The sequence below is a fragment of the Squalius cephalus genome (assembly GCF_949319135.1).
Source record: "Squalius cephalus genome assembly, chromosome: 2".
Classification (NCBI taxonomy): domain Eukaryota; kingdom Metazoa; phylum Chordata; class Actinopteri; order Cypriniformes; family Leuciscidae; genus Squalius; species Squalius cephalus.
Window position 1 is genome coordinate 57,434,548 of NC_137123.1, and position 23,472 is coordinate 57,458,019.

Consider the following 23,472-nt stretch of genomic DNA (forward strand, 5'->3'; position numbering starts at 1 on the left):
TTCAGCTGAAAAAAGAGAAAAGAAAATATCATTATGTATAATATAGGCCCCTATAAGATTATTTAAAGGAAAAAGTACTGATTTACCTGACAAATATTGGATGTTACATTATTAGGCATTAAAAGCATGGTAAGTGTTGTGGTTATGCATTTACAACAAATATCACTTTTAAACTACCAAAACTGAGGTAAAAGCATGTTAAGTTTTGTTGTTACTATCATTTTACTACACCTATCACAGTACAACTAAAGTTACTGTGGTAAAAGCATGGTAAGTATTGTGGTTACTGTGCATTTACAACAAATATCACATTAAAACTACCAATAATGTGGTAAAAGCATGGCAAGTTTTGTGATTACTGTCCTTTACTACACCCATCAAAGTAAAACTAAGGTTACTGAGGTTAAAAGCATGGTAAGTGTTGTTTTTACTGTGCTTCTACTACAAATACCATTTTGGAACTAATTGTAGCTACTACTTTGAACCTGCTATGAATATGATTAACTGATTGAAGGTCTATAGAACGTCACATGACAGGCATTGTTTAATCACGTAGTTTAGTAAAGTGTTGAAGAAAGCAATGAAACGCAAAGCCTTCGTAGAATGACAAATATAATGCAGTGACTGAACATGAGGGAGCTAATCTGATTAATTAATATCGATTAATATTCCCAATTCGTCCATAGAGAGAAGCAGAGGGGGACCTTGTGTCTTCACTGTGATGCCAGCAAAAACCAAGAGACATGAAACCAGGGAAACCGCTCAGAAATGCAGTACAACAACATATAAAACTTTGCAGCGAGTGAATGAGTGAACATGGTATAAATAGGCTGAGACTAACAGGGTAATGAGACACAGGTGAATGCAATCAGTGATGATGAGTCCGGGCAGTGAGTTATGGGAAATGTAGTTTGTGAGGGAGTGATAATAGTCTGGTGTGGAGTGCCCTCTGGTGGCTCTCAAGGGCACTCCAGCTGGTGACCGTTACAGTAGCCGTTCCTGCATCACTTTGAATAAATACTCATTTGATAACTCATTTTAATGTATTATGCTTTGGTATTTTGAGAGCTAATCTCATGAACTGCAGGAAAGTGCAAAATCAAGTCAGATTTAGAGGAACAACAATAGGAACAATTTGTAACATTTAAAACTGTCAGAAAATTATTTTTGTTTTGCTATAGTATTTTGGTTGCATTTTGTGTACTGTGTACGCGTGTACTTCTATTTGCAAAGAAAATATACCTTTCAGTTTTACACTTACTTAACCTAATTTCATCTATGAAATAGGAAAGGACATCTTATATGAATTAAATAAAATACATATTTGCTATTGTAACTCAATTGTATTATAGCTCAAATGTTATTTTGATGAAATGCCCTCTTGATGAACTGCATTTGAAAGGAATCAAATGCCCTCTTGATGAACTGCAGACAGCAAGACCGTGTCACTGAAGTCAAGTTAAATTTAGCCTTTACTTCCAAATTACTTTCTGTTTCTATTTCTAGGAAATGGAGCCTGTTATATGCTATGAACAGTTTCTGTTTGTATTTCTGAAGTAGGCTATCTAATGTTTGAAAAGACATGCATGTCAGTAGTGACATTAAGCTTGGACTAAAAGTGTGTGTGTGGTTCACATTTAACCTCCATGCAACCATTCCACTGCATAAAAGTTTCAGAAAATGTATATTTTCATAGTATTTTGCAATAATATGCATGTCAATAAGGGCATGTACTGTATGTGTATGTTCTAATTTTTCATTATGCATGTGAGTATCTGACAAATATAGCTTGCAAAACTGCAAATTAATGACATTTATAGTGTTACCTGTTGCACAGTTGTTAATAAAATGAACAGAAACTGAGCAACCCCCTTGTATCGCCTCATCTATACATGCCATCATTATTAACGAATGTAAATGAAAATGAGATAGCAGAATTCATTAAGCCTATTTGAAAGAAAGGGAAAGTGAAGATTCTTAAATGGTGTAAAGGTAAGGACAGTAAGTTAATAATCAAATTACTGAGAAACAGTGCTGGGCAAGCTACTTGGAAAATGTAGTGAGCTAAGCTAGCAGTTACTCTACATTAAATGAAGCTTCACTGCACTGAAGCTACCACCCTGGAAAATGTAGCAAGCTAAGCTACAGGAACATGGAAAAAGTAGTTTCCTACATCTATTCTACGCTATTTTTTAAAATTAAATTTTAATATTGAACCAACTTAATTCCAAATCAATGCTATCTCAGTGATCAATAAAACTGTAAGTCAAACAGATAGGCAAGCATAATTGTTCAGTTCAATTGTTTATTCAACAACTGTATAATCCCCTCGGGGATCAATTCCTCTTTGTCCTCTCTGTCCTCACCCTCTGCCATCTTTCCATCAAGTAAATTTCTTGCGTGTCAGCCCAAGTAGAGTATGTGATGTCACCTTCCGGAGCAGAAGGTGGCGGTAATGCACCAAAAAGCTAGTTGCCAACTGCCGTAAAACACAAAGAAGAAGTCGTCACCGGCAGGTTCGTGTAGGGCGGTGGGTGGTGTCACTTAATGATCCAGGATCAGTGATCCTTAGCAGTAGCCTGACTACGTCAGACTTCGTACTTCCGCTCAATTTCAGTTCGCTTCTGTACTCAGTCTGAGATAGCGACCTTTCTCCCCGTTTTCCTCCGGCCTGAAAACAGCCGGCCAATCAACGAACAGAGGGCGGGCTGAGTACCGTGACGTAAACGCTGATTGTACCGTGGATGCGTAGATTTACTTCACATAATCTGCAAAAGTCGTTCACAGCCATGTTCACTCCGGTATTTCGCTTGATGGTTTTGTTTTCGCATCATACATGTGTTTACAGTGGAAGTTAGATGCGGCTGAGCCTGCGCATAACACGCGTCATAACCAAACGTTATGTGATTGGCTTATGGGTAACCAATGATTTTAAACTTCAGACAAAGCGCCCCCCCGTGAGAAAGAAAACGCTTTTCAATTATGCCCTTCCAGACTCTGTCTACGAAGCAAAGCGAAAGAGCAGAGTTTGGTATTACCAGGCTACCTTAGCAGTTGTATTAGCATCCGATTCAGTTTGTGTGGACGCTACCGCACTACTTGATCAACAAAAGAACTTCGCTACTGAAAAGCTATTTGATTCAGAAAACAGCGACGCTACCACCACGCTATTGAGAAATGTAGTTAAGCTAGTAACGTCACCACTTGTAGCGACGCTACTGCCGAACACTGCTGAGAAACACAAAGCAAGTCCAAAGTCTCAAACACTTTTAACCAACCAACCATCACTGGATTTCATTCTGCAATCCAACCAATCAGTCAACTGTCAAATGAAACACTAAAGAGATCTTTGTCCTGTTGAAAGGTGAACATTCAGCCCTTTCTGAGAGTAATTAAAAAAGGAAAGGTGAAGTGACACTGTGATAATCATGCCTCTGTCCTAACTTTTTTAGTCTGTGTTGGAGCCAAGCGGCAACCTCCCTGTCTCTCTCTTGAAACCAATACGGAAGTGAATTCAACAGCAATTCATCGACTGGCCGCTTGAGGCTGGGTGCAGAAGTGAGTCAAATCTGTATCTCCCCCATGTTAAAATACACAACTTTACAGCAGAAAAAAACACGTTTATAGCCTGGTGCAAAAAGTAGCTTTGGTCTATACAGCTAATTTTTACGGTGGCCGAGAGGTGCAAAACAAATCACAATTACAAAAACAAAATAACAATTCAGAAAACACAACGACAATTTAGAAAACAAAATAACAATTCAGAAAACACAACGACATTTCAGAAAACACAACGACATTTCAGAAAACACAACGACAATTCAGAAAAAAACGGAAAAGGTAGGTATATTTTGAGAATGACGTACTTATCACTGATTGGACGAGACACCTGTCAATCAAGAAATTTGTGATCAACTTTGTTTTGCTATGCGAAAATAGAACACATAAAACTTTACTTTGAAGAAGGACATTCATGTGCCGTGATTGTGGACATGCTGGCGACATACCACATAATATTTACTATATTAATAGTGTGTCATGAGTTTAGGATGCCTGAGCACATGGTTAGCATGAGTGTTTCGCGATTAGCGCGATAGCCCGCTATTCATTATAAATGGTCATTATGTCGATGTTATTTGAGTGTATGAGAGTACATGATGTTGTTTCAGTCTTATTTTGTTTATAAAAAGCATGAGATTAGATTGTTACTACCAGCTGCCACACGTCATTTTGGGGCTAGAGCATGAGAACTGCACAGAGAGAGTGTTAAATAGCTTGTTGATCATATTTTTCCTTCTAGTGTGATGGAATGTTTAAAGTCACTTATGTCTACAACGGTCATTACTGTAAAAAAAAAAGTGATATACATGTTGAGAATGTATGTTTTGAGCTTTTGTTATGCATATTCTCTTATGCTTCATTCTGAGTAAATACACCAACAAAGAAGCCATCACTGCAATGCTCTCTTTTATTTCATTTTTCGACATACCATGACATTAAAAGCTGCGTCGACCAGGACAGTTGTTCGGCTACCGGACAATGTGGTTAATACTTCTGCAGAAGTTGCGTGTTAAAGGTGATGACATATGCGGCTGCTGCAAGAACTCAACTATGGAGTGAAAACAGTCTCAAAACCTTCCACAAATGCACGCGAGAGATCCACATGTGCGCGCAGCAATCCACAAATGCACGCGAGAGATCCACACACGCAAAGCAATCCACAAATGCACGCGAGAGATCCACACACGCAAAGCAATCCACAAATGCACGCGAGAGATCCACACACGCAAAGCAATCCACAAATGCACGCGAGAGATCCACACACGCAAAGCAATCCACAAATGCATGCGAGAGATCTACACCCGCAAAGCAATCCACAAATGCACGCGAGAGATCCACAAATGCACGCTAGAGATCCACACACGCAAAGCAATCCACAAATGCACGCGAGAGATCCACATGTGCGCGCAGCAATCCACACATGCACGCGAGAGATCCACACACGCAAAGCAATCCACAAATGCACGCGAGGGATCCACATGTGCGCGCAGCAATCCACAAATGCACGCTAGAGATCCACACACGCAAAGCAATCCACAAATGCACGCTAGAGATCCACACACGCAAAGCAATCCACAAATGCACGCGAGAGATCCACACACGCAAAGCAATCCACAAATGCACGCGAGAGATCCACACACACAAAGCAATCCACAAATGCATGCGAGAGATCTACACCCGCAAAGCAATCCACAAATGCACGCGAGAGATCCACAAATGCACGCTAGAGATCCACACGCAAAGCAATCCACAAATGCACGCGAGAGATCCACACACGCAAAGCAATCCACAAATGCACGCGAGAGATCCACACACACAAAGCAATCCACAAATGCATGCGAGAGATCTACACCCGCAAAGCAATCCACAAATGCACGCGAGAGATCCACAAATGCACGCTAGAGATCCACACGCAAAGCAATCCACGAATGCACGCGAGAGATCCACACACACGGCAATCATGCATTATTGTCCTTACTCGCATTGCTTTGCTGCTCACAACACAATCCACAACTTTGCTTTATCTGTACCTGTAATTTCAGAGTCTTTTGCATTGGTGTTCTGCCTAAAGAATGCCCCTGAATATGCGCTTTTGTATCTGTGGAATCTTTTGAGACTGTCGTTCCACGGCCCTGATTCACAAATGCACACAAGCCTATCTGTCCCGTAGACTGTGATCTGTCCCCATTACCTGCAAAGATGCTATATGGTGTCTTCCTCCAGAGGGCGCTAACCCCTAACCCTAACCCTAACCCTAACCCTATTCATTTCGTTTTTCTGAACAAATACCAAATCTAGTGCATACAAATGCATATCTGTCTGTTATGATTGTGTGACACTTGGCTTTTTATGAGATCTCTCGGCTCGATTTTCTCACAAATGTGTCCAGGCAGATTTTCTCTGCAGTTGAGCAACTTCCTCTTCTAAAACAGTAGATGGCGCTAAACTAGGGGATTAATTTAGCGCTAGTCTCCAGGAGAAGCACTGATTTGAAACTTGCCTTTGCCTACAGCTGAGGAAAATGACCGGTGAACGGATGTGTTTCTCAACTTTCTGTCTTATTTGATCTATAATTAACCTTTTTGAGGTTTTCTTTTGCAAAATGTTTATTGCATATCTAGACAGATTAGCACTTAGGGGAATCTATAAACTGAAAGCTCTGCCATCATATGTTGCTTTTTAAATTTTTGTAAAAACGTTACATTTACTGAACAAGTCTATTTTTTTCGTTCTCCATAAATTAATGAGAACATTTCATTTAATTGAAAGGAGGGTTCCACTTATTTATTTATTTAATTGGAATTCAGTCAGCTGAACTGTTAATGTAATAAAATAATTAATGGGGAAAAAAGAACACTATACAATTTTTTCTTAACTTGCCTGTGACATATGCAGTGCCCAGATTATTATTTTGGACAGACAAATGAAACCCTCCTTTCAATTAAATGAAATGTTCTCATTAATTTATGGAGAACGAAAGAAATAGATTCGTTCAGTGCAGACATAATCACTAATTTAGTAATTTTGCATGCGTCCGATGTAGAAAAAATTTACAAAAAGCAACATGGCAGAGCTTTCAGCTTATAGATTCCCCTATCCTAGAGAGAGTGAAGAGCTACTAAGTGCTAATGTGGATTTCTGTCTAGATATGCAATAAACATTTTGCAAAAGAAAACCTCAAAAAGGTTAATTATAGATCAAATAAGACAGAAAGTTGAGAAACACATCCGTTCACTGGTCATTTTCCTCAGCTGTAGGCAAAGGCAAGTTTCAAATCAGTGCTTCTCCCGGGAGTCTATTGTTAAATTAATCCCCTAGTTTAGCGCCATCTACTGTTTTAGAAGAGGAAGTTGCTCAACTGCATTTGTGAGAAAATCTGCCTGGACACATTTGTGAGAAAATCGAGCCGAGAGATCTCATAAAAAGCCAAGTGTCACACAATCATAACAGACAGATATGCATTTATGCACTAGATTTGGTATTTGTTCAGAAAAACGAAATGAATCCAGCCCTTTGGGAGATTCAGCTCGAAGGCCGGTTAGCGCCCTCTGGAGGAAGACACCATATAGCATCTTTGCAGGTAATGGGGACAGATCACAGTCTATGGGACAGATAGGCGTGTGTGCATTTGTGAATCAGGGCCGTGGAACGACAGTCTCAAAAGATTCCACAGATACAAAAGCGCATACCGGTATTCAGGGGCATTCTTTAGGCAGAACACCAATGCAAAAGACTCTGAAATTACAGGTACAGATAAAGCAAAGTTGTGGATTGTGTTGTGAGCAGCAAAGCAATGCGAGTAAGGACAATAATGCATGATTGCCGTGTGTGTGGATCTCTCGCGTGCATTCGTGGATCGCTGTGTGTGTGTGAGAGAGAATCTCTCGCGTGCATTTGTGGATTGCTTTGCGTGTGGATCTCTAGCGTGCATTTGTGGATCTCTCGCGTGCATTTGTGGATTGCTTTGCGGGTGTAGATCTCTCGCATGCATTTGTGGATTGCTTTGCGTGTGTGGATCTCTCGCGTGCATTTGTGGATTGCTTTGCGTGTGTGGATCTCTCGCGTGCATTTGTGGATTGCTTTGCGTGTGTGGATCTCTAGCGTGCATTTGTGGATTGCTGCGCGCACATGTGGATCCCTCGCGTGCATTTGTGGATTGCTTTGCGTGTGTGGATCTCTCGCGTGCATTTGTGGATTGCTGCGCGCACATGTGGATCTCTCGTGTGCATTTGTGGATTGCTGCGCGCACATGTGGATCTCTTGCGTGCATTTGTGGAAGGTTTTGAGACTGTTTTCACTCCATACTCAACCCACCAGGGACAGAACAAGAACACGTCGTAGATTCGTTAGGCCGGTGACACACTGGATGCGTGGCGTGAGCGTCTCAGCTGCGTGGCGTGTCCGTTTTTATTTCGGCTCCCATGTTAACAGGTTAGAGCTTGCACACTGCCTGCGTGACACGCGCGTCTGGCGCAGCTCGAGCCGCGCGGAAAACGCGTGCATTCTAGAAATAGAACCGACGCCTATTTTTCACGCGACACGCAAGCGTCTTGGAAGCGTTTGTTTCCAAGCAAAATTGAATAGGAAAAGATGTTTATATGACATTTTGACACGAATACATATTAATAAATGTCATTTTGATGTTTGAAAGTGTCTAGGGTTTGACATAAATGCAAATATAAATGCAATTTAAAAAAATATTATTGATTTTCAAATACTGCACCTGTCAATACAGAACGAATTATTCTGTAGCCTATTTTGCCGTCAACACTGCCGACGTTGTCTTTGCTGCTATATATTTATGTTTAACACGAAGTATAGGCCTTCCACAACTCTCTCCCCATATGTCAAATATATCACCAATGAGGCTTATCATATGTCACCTAGCAGCAGCAGCGCCGCGTCAGACACGCTTCTGGTGTGCAAAGACATGGAAAACGCCACGCAGCTGACACACAACAGAAACGCCACGCTCACGCCACGCAGCCAGTGTGTCATCGGCCTTAGGCGTACCTATCACTCCATGGGACCGAACTTTGCTCCATGGCACGTTGATGGGTAGGCATGTGCCGGTATCACATTTTCATGCTGCGATTAATTGAGTGATCTTTTATCACGGTATACGGTATTATCACGATATTTAATTGCACATGAGAAACAGATGGATTGGGGGGGATGTAAAAAATAAAATAAAACTTGCATCACAAGGTGTAATTGTGATTGTCAAAACATTTGGTAACTAAACTGAATTTTATTAAGTTTAGTGATAACATGGTACAATGATTACATGGTACAATGACTGTTTGGTAGGCTACTGTTTGTATTGCTTAACACAAATTTAACGATTTCAATTCAATACTTGGGATTTGATTTAAATCTTGATTCAATAGTGACTAATTTTGGATAAATATTAGGAAGGCTACAGTAGATAGCCCACGTTATTTTTTTCTCATGAAAAAAAATATCTCACATAATGCTATGTAACCATATAGAGCCCTATCAGCTGGTATTATTAAAGGTTACAAATAACTAATTAAATCAAATATAATGTGGTTTTCATTATAATAACAATTATGTAATGACACAAGTAAAAATATAGCCTAATAAATATGTCAAAAAGTGCAGTGCACATATTCAGCAAAATACTCCTCTTTATCTATTTGTTTTAGTCATCTAACATACTGCTGGTCATTAAATGGTTTAAATGTAACGTTCTGTGACACAATTGTTCTCCTGTTTCATATCAAAAGTAACCTGCTCTGTCTTGTTTGACGGTCTTCGTGTCCTCTTTGCTCCGCGATTTTTCTCTCCGTGAGAAAACGGATGTGTGCCGTGAGCGTGTGAAGAGTCTCGCGCTGAATGGCAGCTCTGCTTTTAGAAGCGGGATGGATCCGGATAGATCGGCGGCGGCCATAGACTGTAGGCGGCGGCGTTCCTCCTTCCACCATGCTGCTTCTCCATGTGAGGACATTAGACTAGAAGTGCGCAACGGCCGCATGTTTATACACGTGGCGATTGTTTACATCAGAGTGCGCACGTGTTTCGCGCAGCATATACGCAGTGTTTGTTTAAGCGTTGATGGAAAATAAGCTATAATGCGCGTTCTAAAAATCTAAATTCGGATCTATTATTTTTCACGGTATTTTGAAGTGCCCGCGATAACAAATCGTGCATATTCATTACCGCGATCGCATTACCGAATACCGGCACAAGTCTATTGATGGGTACGATTTGTTTCTACCGGTACTTCCAGACAGTATCGCTTGATTCCGGTTCTGGCTTGATTGACAGGTATCTCGTCCATTCAGCGATAAGTACCGGTACGTCATTCTCAAAATATACCTACCTTTTCCGTTTTTTCTGAATTGTCGTTGTGTTTTCTGAATTGTCATTGTGTTTTCTGAAATGTTGTTGTGTTTTCTGAATTGTCGTTGTGTTTTCTGAATTGTTATTGTGTTTTCTGAATTGTTATTTTGTTTTCTAAATTGTCGTTGTGTTTTCTGAATTGTTATTTTGTTTTTGTAATTGTGATTTGTTTTGCACCTCTCGGCCACCGTAAATTTTGCACTTCATGACAACTGTGAGGGGGTTGAATTTTTTTTTATAACTCATCCGTTTAAATTATATTAAGCCTTAAATTTCTGCCTAATTAAGGGTGTCCACTTTTGAGTGACAGGTGGATTCCCGCTGCTGTGGTCATTAGTCATCATTACCCCCAATTTCCACCGGCTGCGTTACGGCTGCGTTGCGGCTCCGGCACGGCGGCGGAGGCAATAGGTTTCCATTAAAGTCAATGAGTGTATTTCCACTGAATGCGGTACAGCTGCGTTCCGACTCCGGCGATCCGCAGCCCTCCGGAGCAGATACGCAGAGCTTCTATTTTTGCCGGATGCCGGAGAGCTCCGCAGCACTACAGGGCAGAATGCGCAGGACAGGAAGTCGAGCAAAAAAACAGAACAAACCAAAACAAAATAAAAGATCCGGTTAATTTTCTAAATAAAATACACCGTGATCATGGCGGATCATATTTCCCTACACTACACCTTGAAAAAGTCATAATATGCCATTCCTCATAACGTTCTGTTTATAGAAACTATATATCGCGCGATCATACGTGAATTAGCGAGATCTCGTGGGTCCTCGTGACTTCAGCTGTCAGTCATGGACGCAGCCGTTCCGCAACAAATCCGGACCTGGTGGGTATTGACGGATGACGGAACACGGAGCTGTCACGCAGCGGAGCCGTTCCGCAGCCGTTACACATCTGGTGGAAATTGGGGGTTAGCCGTTTGTCTGCTGTCTGTTAGCCATCACGTGACGTTACCTCAGCTAATTGTCTGACTGTAAAAATAAATAAATTCGGGAGTGACGCGCTACAAAGATGGCAACGTCTTCAGTCTTCAGAAACCTACGGGTGACGTCACGGACACTACATCCAGATTTTTTTTACAGTCTATAGTTGCAGCCATCAAAATCAAAATTTGTTTATATTTACAAAATACAATAAAGTTGGTCAGTGAAAACATTGGAAATCTTTTCTTTGTATTTTTGTCAGTTAAATAAAGGTTCAAGAGAATGAACAAATCACAGATTATTGATTTTATTGCATTTAGCAAAATGTCCCAACTTTACTGGAAATATAGATAAGGTCATAGGGAGGCATTATCCTGAAAAAACAGAAACTGTTCATAACAAGCTTACAAGATCAGGCAGCATTTACTGTAAATGGAAACTGGAAGTGATTTGGAAGTAAAGCATGACTTGACATATTCCTGTCTCCTGCAGTTCACAAAATGTATTGGGCTCACACAATACAAAATAACAGTTCAAATGAGTTATACAGTAATAGCAAATGCGTATTCAATATGATGCATATAACGGGATGATGGTTCTACCCCTTAATGTCTACTTTTGTGTTTCAAAGATGAAATTAGGGGGAGTAAATGACAAACACATTAAAAAAGAAGAAACAAAACTTTGAAGTGAATAATTCACTTAATTGTCTTAAAAATCTGAAATTCTACATAAATTCTACAATTAAATACTATTTTACAACTGTCCCCATGTTTTCGGTCAGTCCTGTCGCGTTACATAAAACTCTACATAAAATGTGTGCAATACACCTTTAAGGGTGTGACTCAGAGGAAGTGACATCATTCGACCGAGGTGAAGCTGACACTGATCAAGGGCGAGTTCTGTCATTGAATTGTATGATTTTAAGCTTGTTTTTGTATGTATTTTTTTTTTTTTTTTGTTGCTTTTTTTGAGGAGGAGGAGGACGAGCTAAAGGGTCAGGCCCTGTCATGGTAAAACATCCCAGAAAATAATGAAAATGTTTTAAATCCAAAACAAAACATGTCTAAAAAGGTTACTAAAAAATGTATTGCTTGTTAACAGTTTTTATGCTAGCATGCTAGCAGGCTGAGTAATGGCAGTTTAAAATGGCCGACCGTCAGGCCCTATCACATCCCTGTGTGACAGGGTCTGACAGTCCTCCTGTGACACAGTATTTAACGGCATATGTATTTAACGCATGCCATTGTAAAACATTATTTGAATAAATAGACATTACTCTGTAATTTTGAAGCTTTTTATGCTTTTTGAAGCTTTTTATACAAAATTTGTTGAATTTAGTCCCTCTTTTACCTAGGCTAATGCTAGCCTGGCTAACGTCAGACCTCGTCTCATTGAGACGTGGTCTGGGAACCACATGTTCATTTTCTCGTATTTGAGGCGTGGTTTACGAATGCCCAGAGCCGTTTATTGGGCGCTACGAATGTCTATCAAATGCGCCTGTACGTAGCTCATAGCCAATCGTTTCAATTATACCAGATGACGTATGTAGAGCGACAGAAATTCGACAAGGAAGAAGACGAAATAAACTTGCGTTCTAAACTACTTAGAACACTATCTACGGCTGCATCGAAAGGTAACTTCGCGTCTGATGCCATTGGATCCATAGATATAAACAAACTGCTTCGGTGAGTCACATAGACGTCGTCATCGTCTTGCTGCTCCCTAATAAAATCACGCTGCGCTCAAGGCAGCATGGGGAAACCCAGGCTAGGCTAATGCAGCACTGCTTTTGAGGTTGCACTTTATATATCGAAATATCATTAATATACTACGGAGCCCCTAAAGGGACGTGGTGGTGGAAAATCTTTTAGGTTGGGAGCAATTTTTTTTTCCAAATCTTTTGCGTTCCCTCGCAAAACTTTGCGTTCCCACGCAAAACTTTTGCGTTCCCTCGCAAAGATATTTGTGTTCCCACGCAAAACCTGTTTTGAGCTCGGACAGACACTTCCTGTTTAATGTCCCGCTGGCAGTGTTTCAGAGCTCCAGTGTTTCAGAGCTTGATATTTACAATCACAGTAACCTAGACAACAGGCTTGTGCAAAATTCAGAATTTCAGAATTGGCCTCCATTCAATTCATGAATTTGAATTTGAATTGAATTTACTCCGCCCCACAGGACGTTGAATTGAATTTGAATTGGAATGACAGGAAGTGGAATTAAATTCATGGCAATTCAAAGAAATTCCACACAGTCACACAACAGAAAGAATGTGTTGAGTCTCGCATGCATTCAGTGTTAGGAAGGTTACTTTGGAAATGTTATTGCTTACTGTTATTAGTTAACCATTATAAATGTGGTTTGGATTACTTTATTTGGATAACGTTATCAATGCAAAGCAATTTCGTTTTAAGTTGATTAGTAACTAATTGAATTAAACATTTTACCTCAGTAATACAACTAAATACAATTACATTAATTTTGTAATTTAATAACAGAAATTTCATTTCACGTAACTATTTACTCCTCAACCCTGCATACATTTTGTTCTAAAATAGATATTGATCAAATATTAATAAATTACCCCCTCAATGTTGTGTAATTAGTTTTGTTTTTAACATTGCTTTTAACATTCATTGCTGGGGGAAAACATATCCTTTTGATGTAATCTGTACAAGTAGTTCAAACTAATATCACTTATAATGCAATCATATCTGACATATACTCTAAAGCTTCATTGTTAAACACTTCACTTACAATATGTATATGAATTTCTTTGAATTTTTATTTAATTGCAATTCTGCTTCCTTTAATTCAAATTCGAATTGTAATTCTAGATTGTGTTTTTGACATCAGTTCAAATTCAATTCAAATTCAAGAATTGAATTGGAATTAAGGAGTCATTCTCAATTCAATTCTGAATTGTGCACAAGCCTGCTAGACAACGAGATACAACCCAATTCTCATCAAAACGAGCTTTATAATATTAATTTGTCTCTAACCAGACGAATGGGAGACAAGTCCAAATAAGGGGCCGCGTCTGTAAAGTGCAAATCCCAAAACCCTTCTGCACATTTTATATTATTAAACATATTCAGTAGCTTCACTGTGATGCACCGTACTGACACCAAATTCAGTACACACATCACTGCACTCCTGCTGGTTATACTACATTACTTAGTTTGATAAAAAAAAATGCATAATTTTTATTATTATTTATTATGAAATAAAATCAATAACTTATTATTATAACTTAACTTAACAATAACTAAAAAAATATTAAATAACTTCACACTGTTATACAGTGATGCCATCAAATTCAGTAAGCAAATATAATGCAAAAGCTGCATACAGTACCAATATAATTTGTGTAAAGAATAGGCCTACTTATTTTTTATGTGCAATTACTTCCCAAACTAAGTGTTGTAGGCCTATAACCAACATTAGAACAGTGATGTGTGAACTAAATTTGGTGTGTTACAGTGAAGTTATTGAATATTTTTCATAATATAAAATGTGCAAAAGCAGTGCCGTATGACCAGTGGGTCACCATTGATGTGTAAATTGAATTGGGTGGCAGTTTGTAACATTGAAGTTAATGACTATTTTTGTATTTTTGACTATGAGTTGATGCTGTAGTCGTTTTTTGGGTTAAATTGCACTTTGCAGACGGTCCCTTTGAACTTGTCTCTCAGCCGCCGCCTGCTCATAGAGATCCATTTAGCCTATATTATAAAAGCTTGTTTTGATGAGATTTGGGTTGTAGCTCGTTGTCTAGGTTACTGTGATTGTAAATAGGTGTCGTTTGTGTTTTAACAACGTTTAGCTCAAGAATATTGATCCGGGAAGTTCGAATAGCCTATGTGAATAGCCTACTGACTTCACTGAACTCCTTGAGTGAAGCACTGACCGCATTTCTTTATATTTGAGGCCAAGTTCAAACACTATGAAACGCTCCAAATTAACATACAGAGCTCTGAAACACTGCCAGCGGGACATTAAACAGGAATTGTCTGTCCGAGCTCAAAACAGGTTTTGCGTGGGAACGCAAATATCTTTGCGAGGGAACGCAAAGTTTCTCGGGGGAACGCAAAAGTTTTGCAAGGGAACGCAAAAGATTTGGAAAAAAAAATTCTCCCAACCTAATTTTTTTTCCACCACCACGTCCCTTTAGGGGCTCCATAATAAACATATATAATTATCATTTATGTAAGCTTTGAGTAATGATGACTGTAATCATTCCAATTCATACAGATTGCAGCTAGATGGCTCCAGTTAGTGCAGCTGAGAGACAAAGGCAATGTCGGGCACAACTAAATGGAGACCATGAGAGAAAGGAGAAACATCTTCAGAAAGAAAGGGAGAGATGGAGGCAAAAAAAGGAAAGAAGGAAAATAATTCACAAGTTGAATGAGCGAAACCAAAGACATCGGCTCAAATTATGGAGAGAGCAACAGAAAACATCTTAAGAGAAAGGCCGCAGTTCTTCAAGGTTAGAAAGGGCTACCATCACAGTACCACTTCATATTACAGCTTGGTAATAACAGGGTGATACCATGGTAATATCTACATTATTACCTAGGAAATGACATGCAATTTCCATTATTACCATGTAATAATAATGTAGATATTACCATAGTATTACCCTGTTATTACTGAGCCGTAATATGATGTAGTACCACAGTTACTTTACATCGTGCTATTTAGTTAAATGTCTATTGATTACATTTGCTGTATCATAGTAAAATGTAAAGTGGACTGTAACCTATGACTTATTTTAAAAGGACTGCTGAAGTGCATGTACACACATGAACAGCTTCCACCATTATACACACATAACATCAGTTATAATAGATGTGTGGTTACTATCCTGTTTATGTGGTGTAATATGCCATTCGTTACCCTCTACTTAGTTTCATTGTTTTGTTTATAGAATTTATTTTCTTTTGTTGTATTTATTTTGTATTAATGCTTAATGTTCTGTTATATGTAAGTTTTGTAACCAAAATGCAAAGCTCATACTACTGATTCAACCGTGATTACTGTGACTTTAAAAAAGAAAAAAACATTTCTATCCTTACATTCCTTGTTATCTTTTTGATATCTTTTTGACACTTGACAGACAGTAATACCTACTTTTTGTGTAAAACTGTGACTAGAGCCAGCAGCTGCATCAACTAGAGCTGTGGAAGTGATCCGGCCTTAAAAAGCATTATTGATGGAGTTAATACAGCTGGATTTTCCTGCTCCAAATTCTCCAGCTACCGGGATCTTTATGAACTGTACATCTGGATCACTCACAGAGAACTCTTTTAGGCGTGTTAATATTGTGCCATAATTAAACAAACAAATCCAGCATTTTGCAAACAAACTCGATCTGCTTTGCAAAGGAAAACTCGACTCGCAAACAAACAGAAAGCAATGTGCAAGTACAAAGGTCAATTTGAGCGAAAATGCAGTGGAGTAGCCTGGCAAGCCAGACCTACATCGAGATGTTAGGTCTGGCAACTCACCATTGGCACGGCTCAATCTGAGGGGCGGGATAAACGGTTGTCTCTCAAAATCCATCTGCATGCAATAGGATAGCGCCACAACCAATCAGAGCAACGAAGAAGGCTAGTTGGTATATTAAACTTTTGTCTGCAAAACTCAGAACACATCTTCCTTTTTTTAAAATGACTTAAGTGCCGTTCTTTGCTCTTTTCTCAAAGAAAAACTTAACTCCAAGTCCTCCAGAGTCCCAGCCAAAGCCGCTTCGAAAGACTGCTGTTCGCCAGCAGCAGCCATTCTTTGTTTTCAAGTAGCAGGGAACCGTCGCAACTCTGTCGTCATTATGTTAAGCCCGCCCCGCCTACTCTATACACGACGTGATTGGCCTGACCTGAGTTTGGTTTTTCCAGCTCGAAAGTCAACGGAGAGTTTCTAGACCACACTGGCTGCAAAATACATTTTGCTGCCACTAGGGTGCGTCTAGATTTCTAGGCTAGTGGAGTAACAAATATGTATTGTGTTTTACAAATATAAATAAATGAGCCTAGATAATATTTCACAAATAAATACAAACCATCCTACAAATTGCATGTAGGTAAATATTAAGTAAATGTAACGTTTTTACAAAAATGTAAAAAAGCAACATATAATGGCAGAGCTTTCAGCTTAGCTTATATATTCCTCTATCATAGAGAGAGTGAATTGCTACTAAGTGCTAATCTGTCTAGATATGTAATAAACATTTTGCAAAAGAAAACCTTAAAAAGGTTAATTATAGATAAAGACAGAAACACGCCTGTTCACCGGTCATTTTCCTCAGCTGTAGGAAAAGGCAAGTTTCAAATCAGTGCTTCTCCCGGAGACTAGCGCTAAATTAATCCCCTAGTTTAGCACCATCTACTGTTTTAGAAGAGGAAGTTGCTCAACTGCATTTGTGAGAAAATCTGCCTGGACACATTTGTGAGAGAATCGAGCCGAGAGATCTCATAAAAAGCCAAGTGTCTCACAATCATAACAGACAGATATGCATTTGTATGCACTAGATTTGGTATTTGTTCAAAGGTTACATGCAATTTGTAGGATGGTTTGTATTTATTTGTGAAATATTATCTTGGCTCATTTATCTATATTTGTAAAACACATTTGTTACTCCACGGCATTTTCACTCAAATTGACCTTTGTACTTGGGCAATTCCACGCAAAAATGTCACATCCATAACGCCAACTAAATACCATTGCATTGTGTTGGTGTTATGGATGTGACAGTTTTGCGCGGAATTGCCCACTTGCACATTGCTTTCTGTTTGTTTGCGAGTCGAGTTTTCCTTTGCAAAGCAGATCGAGTTTGTTTGCAAAATGCTGGATTTGTTTGTTTAATTATGGCACAATATAAACTCAGGACTTCTTTTTGTCTGTGTCGAGACATGAGCCAGATTTCAAGTAAGGAACATTTCTGTGGAACTCTTAAGTCATATTCTTATTACAAACTTATTCACTTATTATTAGCCAAATAGTGTCTTGGTTTGTTTAATCTGTAAGAAATGCAAGCAATTTAATGCCAAGATCCGTGATACGTTTTGTGATCCGCCTCGCCACTAGTGTAGTACTGGGCTGAGTTTCCCGATAACGTTGTCTCTTAGCGCGCTACGAAGACTCTTAAGGTATAACTTAACTGAAGGTATACCATTTCTAGGCGTGTTCCCCGAACTATACCTTAGGAAGCTGCTTAAGATATACCTTCTTATGTGCGACGTTACCCGGTGCTGTATGGAAGTAAAATAATGTCAAATGTTTTTGAAACAAAAAGCCTGTTGAATTGCACTACTTGAAAAAAATAGGCATTGCATTAACCATGCTTGCATTTTAATGCATTGTATTTTTAGGGCTTGCATTTCTATGGGCTGAAATTCAACATGGTTGAATATTTAAGCTGTGAATATTTCAATTAAAAACATTTCAAACACATTTTCATTATTAAAAATTCAATAATCCATATTCACCTTTCATATTTCACTTCCAAAATATTCAAACTGTTTAAAAATACAACCTATAATATTCAACAGGCAATTTTCGGTCCATTTTATTTCGCTTTGCAAATTCGCTTCCACAAATTCAGTGGTTCAAATTCGACAGTAAATTCAACGGAACTGCAGGAAAAGCAGTACACAGTAAAAAACGTTGGGTTATTTGTGTAACCCAACCGTTGGGTTACACATATTGGGTCAATATGTTGGGTTATTTTCCAAAAATATTGGGTCATTTTTAAAATCGTTGGGTAATTTCTAGAAATAACCCGACTGTTGGGTTAAATAGCCTACGGTTTCTGCAGCGACGGTTCAAATTTTAACGGTCCAGTGACAGACAGTCAACGCAGGAGCTGCTGCTGCATCCTGATTGTGAAAGGTAAGTCATATCGTTTTTATGTATATATAACATTAAGTATTGTGTACTGAGACGTTGAATATAATTATTCTAAATATGAATTTTATATTTTTTAAAAACGAAGTTCCCTTTAGACCGTTTTAATGATCTCCGGGAAGTGAGATCGATTGGAAATTAATCCTAGCTATCGCCGTTAGGTCGCTAGCAGTAATAAAGTAATTAATTATAACATTATACTAGCGAAACCGTTTACTACCAGTTACCTACTATAAACTAAGTAGGCCTTAGTCTGAAATCACTAGCATTACGCCTGTTTTACGGATAGCAATTGTTTATTCGTGATAGCAAATGTCTTAAAGGGACTTTAAGCTGTCACAGCTGAAGCAGTGCTCCAGACTGGTAACGTACTTTTTTTGTACAGGTGCGACTACAATTGTCACTAAATGCGGAACGAAAGAGCTCTACTCATATGAACCGTAGTGCACGGACCATTTATCAGCTCGGCCCAGCGGCGCGAGCTCAGACATCGGTCACACGACACCACAACAGCGCTGTAAGGTGCAGTGAGAAGCGTTTGAATTCGCTGAAATCTCCCGAGATGAAAGAAAGATGAAAAAGTGCAGATATTCCCAATAACATTGAAATGGGAAACATTGTGCAACAAATAAACGATTAGTTCATGATTAGTTAAAGAAAGTTGATGTTTTCCAATACACAGATTACCTTGATTTACTGTAGTAACAAGTTTTTAAGGACTAAGTTAGTTTACTTTTCTGAAAATATTTATTTTTTTCTGCTTCATTCCAACACAGAAAGGAGTAAATGAAAGTATTATGCTGCTGGATGACAATGGTTCTCAACTCTGGTCCTGGACAGTGTACAGTACACATTTTGGATGTCTTCCTTATCTGGCACCGGTCTTGGAGTCCCTCTTCTAACAAGTTGGTAAGTTGAATAATGATTAGAGATACGAAATGTGCAGTGCTGGGGCTACTACAGATCCAGGTACAGATAATTACTTATGTTTTTTTTTATTTTATTTTTTTTAGCTGTCTTCCGTAATTTCAATACAGTATTTTTTTATTTCAATATAGTCTGAGCTGTTTGATGACTGACAATGATTGAGTGGCAAAAGAAAGCAAGAAGTCCTCACAGCCAAGTCGAGGAGTTCGTGAGACACACACCACCTCAACAAACTGCAAGAACTGCTGAAGAAATCATTAGAGAATATCCCAGACTTCACAGTTTTCTTGGAATGGTAAGTTTAATATGTATGCACGTGACGTAGTAGTGGGAAGTTCGGATCATTTTACTAACTTGGATCTTTGCATCTCATTCATAAAAATTAATAAATATTTTTTCAAGTCATTTCGTTAATTTCAGCAGAATGTATTTAAATGTTACATGTCAATAGCCAAATTCCCCAAACACATCAAATGTTGATCACATTTAGAATAAGAAAAAAAATGCAATGCAAGGAAGAGGCCAAATTATGAGAAACAGAAACGATTAATTTATTTATCTGGGTCTTCAGGCTATGCAGTCTGTTAGTTTACCCAATCTAAGCCGTTTGTTCATCCCGTGACATCCTCATAAACTGAGCTTTGCAGTCTGTAATGCCGGATAGAGAATTGATTAGTTCACGTTTCGAGTCTATCGACTTCGGGTTCGAGTCATTTCTTTCAACACGTGACAGCCACATAAGCTGAGCTATGCAATCGGTACCGGATACAGAATTGATTAGTTTATCTCTCGGGTTCGAGTCATTTAGTTTTATGTCACGGAACTGTTGTTATTAGACTATATATATATATATATAATATGTATCTTTATCAAAGTGGTTTGCCCCATCATAGATAAAGTTTAAAGCATTACCAACTCTTTAGTACCTCATCCATATGGAAAAGATCCATCATAACAGAAATTCTTAAATTATAAATTTAAAGAAATTAAAAAGCTATAATTTGAGACCAAAAATGTAACATGTTACTGTTAAAAAATTAGTAACTCATTTATGTGTCCAGCACTGTCATGTGACAAAAGAATGAAAGACTCAGAGAGAAGAATCAGACCCGAAGACTCGAGAGATGAACTAATCATTTCTCTTTCCGGTACTGACAGCATAGCCTCTATGGGACTGACAGGAAGAACAAAAGACTCGGACTCGAACCCGAAGACTCAAGAGATGAACTAATAATTTCTGTTTCCAGTACAGACTCAGTAGTCCCGAGTCATATTAAAGATTCGTTCAAAATAAACGAATCATTCATGACCGACCCATCACTACAGTACAGAGAAGCAAATGGAGCGCATAATTGGATGTTTTTAAATAAACATTGACAAAAAACTATAAAAGTTTTAGGGCTGGACGATATAATATATATAACATTGATAGAAGTGATCACCCGGACTTATATAGTCTTTATATAAAGCGTTCACAGGCAAATTAGTTTTTTTTTTTTTTTTTTTTTTTTGGTGTCTAAATCAGGCTCATATAAATATCAGGAAACAGGATTCCTGGCTGCATGTCAATATCCACAGATCACTGGATCTTTGTTAAGTTGTAAGGAACACTATATCGAGTCCAACCTTTAGTTTAAACTGATAATCGTTTGTTTTACTCACGTTTTCGCAGTTTCCCCTATTAAATCCAGTCACGCAACAGCTCTTCGGTGGGAAAGTGACGTCAGTGCATACCCTCTACTGTATATGGAAGGGGTGTCTTATTTTGGAAAATTGTTTTGGCTGTGTCTAAGTGCATATGAAATTAGGTTCACACACGTGTGGTATAGTTGAAAACTGTTTTTTTCTTGTCTTTCAAAGATGATCCTGGAGAAATGGCCTGACATCCTTCCATCATCGCCATACCTCACAAATGGAAAAATGGTGTGTCCAACATATGCTGAAATGAAGCGCAGCTTAAATGACATTTGGCCTGTAAGTAAAAGCAACACTATCAAGTCAATTTTGATAAATTACACTGCTCTTCAGCTCATGTTCATCCAAAAAAAGAAAATTCTGTCATGATTAACTCACCCTCATGTCGTTCCAAACCTGTAAGACTTTCGCTCATCTTCAGAACACAAAAGAAGATCTTTTAGATGAAATCTGAGAGATTTCTGTCCCTCCATTGACAGTATACACAACTACCACTTTCAAGCCCCAGAAAGGTAGTAAAGACTTCATTAAAGTAATCCATGTGACTCCAGTGGTTTAACCTGAATTTTATGAACTGACGCGAGTGCTTTGTGCAAAAATACATAATTGTTGCATTCACGCTCTTGTCGTCTGCTCGCGCATTAACACAACATGTTAATGTCGATGTGCTCTCGTGAACATGCGTTTGAGTTTAATATGTTGTAAATAAAGTGATAAATTATGGTTAAGGGATAGAATATACTCATGTCACTTCATAAAATTGAGGTTGAACCACTGGAGTAACATGTATTACCTTTATGATGTGTTTGCTACCTTTCTGGGGATTAAAAGTGATAGTTGTGTAGCTGTCAATGGAGGGACAGAAATCTGTAAGACTCATCAAAAAGATCTTTATTTGTGTTCCGAAGATGAACGAAAGTCTTACAGGTTTGGAAAGACATGAGGGCGAGTAATTATTGACCGATTTTACATTTTTGGGTGAACTAACCATTTAACAGCAGGTGTAATGACTAATTAGAGTGACCATAATTTAATTCAATACAGCTCTGCTTTGATATAACTTTTTCATAATTTAACACTGTTGATGTTGTCACAGTGCATGCCAAACTGAACATTATTTATTCTTTTAAGGTTGGAGACAAGTGAGAAACAGTGAGACAAGCCCGGATCCACATGACTTGATGTGTTTCAAAAATGTTTTACATCTATGACATAAACTATTTCAAGACCTCTGCACCCATTTTGGGAGTTTTTGTAGCATGCAAATTTTAATATATCTGGAGGAGGTCCTGCCTCATTAAGAACTTTGATCATCATCATCATTAGGTCCAGTAGTCAACATATGTATTTGTAGTTTTATTACTCAAGGTATGTTTACACTAACACATCAATGCATTCAGTGCATTAAAGTTGTGATTAGGATTTATTGTTATTAATTTGTGTATTCTGTCCATATTTGTATAGGTTATTGAATTAAATGTATAGGTTATTAATGTGTAGTTCTAAATTTAGTGTTCATTTTGAATTTTTGTGTGCTGTATGCTGTACAATTGTATGTATGCTATGTGCATTTTTGTGTAGGTTTTGAATGTGTACTGTTTGTACATATTTGCATAGGTTTTGAATTTATTATGTGTGTTGTATACACTTGTGCATTTTGAATTTATGTACACAATTATGTATATTTACATTAAATGCTAGACTCCCCAATATATAGTTTGTAATTGAAAAATATATTTGTTGAAACATATGTATTGTTTATACAAATAAACAATCTGTATTTGAAAACAATTTGTATTTTATTTATTAAAATAAGGTCATAAATAAAAATAAATACTTAACTCAACTGTTGGGTTATTTTAACCCAACTGGAGTTTAACCCAATGCATTGGGTTAAAATAACCCACAGTTGGGAAGGTGCTATACCAATCCACAGTTGGGTTATTCGTTGGGTTATTTCTAACCCAACATTTTTAAGTGAGTAGATTACCGAGATACTCTCCATATGCTGTTAGTTCACCTCACCAGCAGGTGGTGCAAAAGCGCGTGTTGTTGACGAAGACCAGCAACAGTTAGAGCAAGCCATTC

General features: G+C 38.3%; 1 long non-coding RNA gene across 1 annotated transcript; it reads left to right on the top strand.

Annotated features, from left to right (window-relative positions):
- Positions 1 to 19,820: 19,820 nt before the first annotated feature.
- On the top strand, positions 19,821 to 23,168 carry LOC307149854. The gene is made up of 3 exons (XR_013819629.1): positions 19,821 to 19,984; positions 21,550 to 21,663; positions 22,516 to 23,168. It is a non-coding gene; the product is annotated as an uncharacterized lncRNA (long non-coding RNA).
- Positions 23,169 to 23,472: the final 304 nt, after the last annotated feature.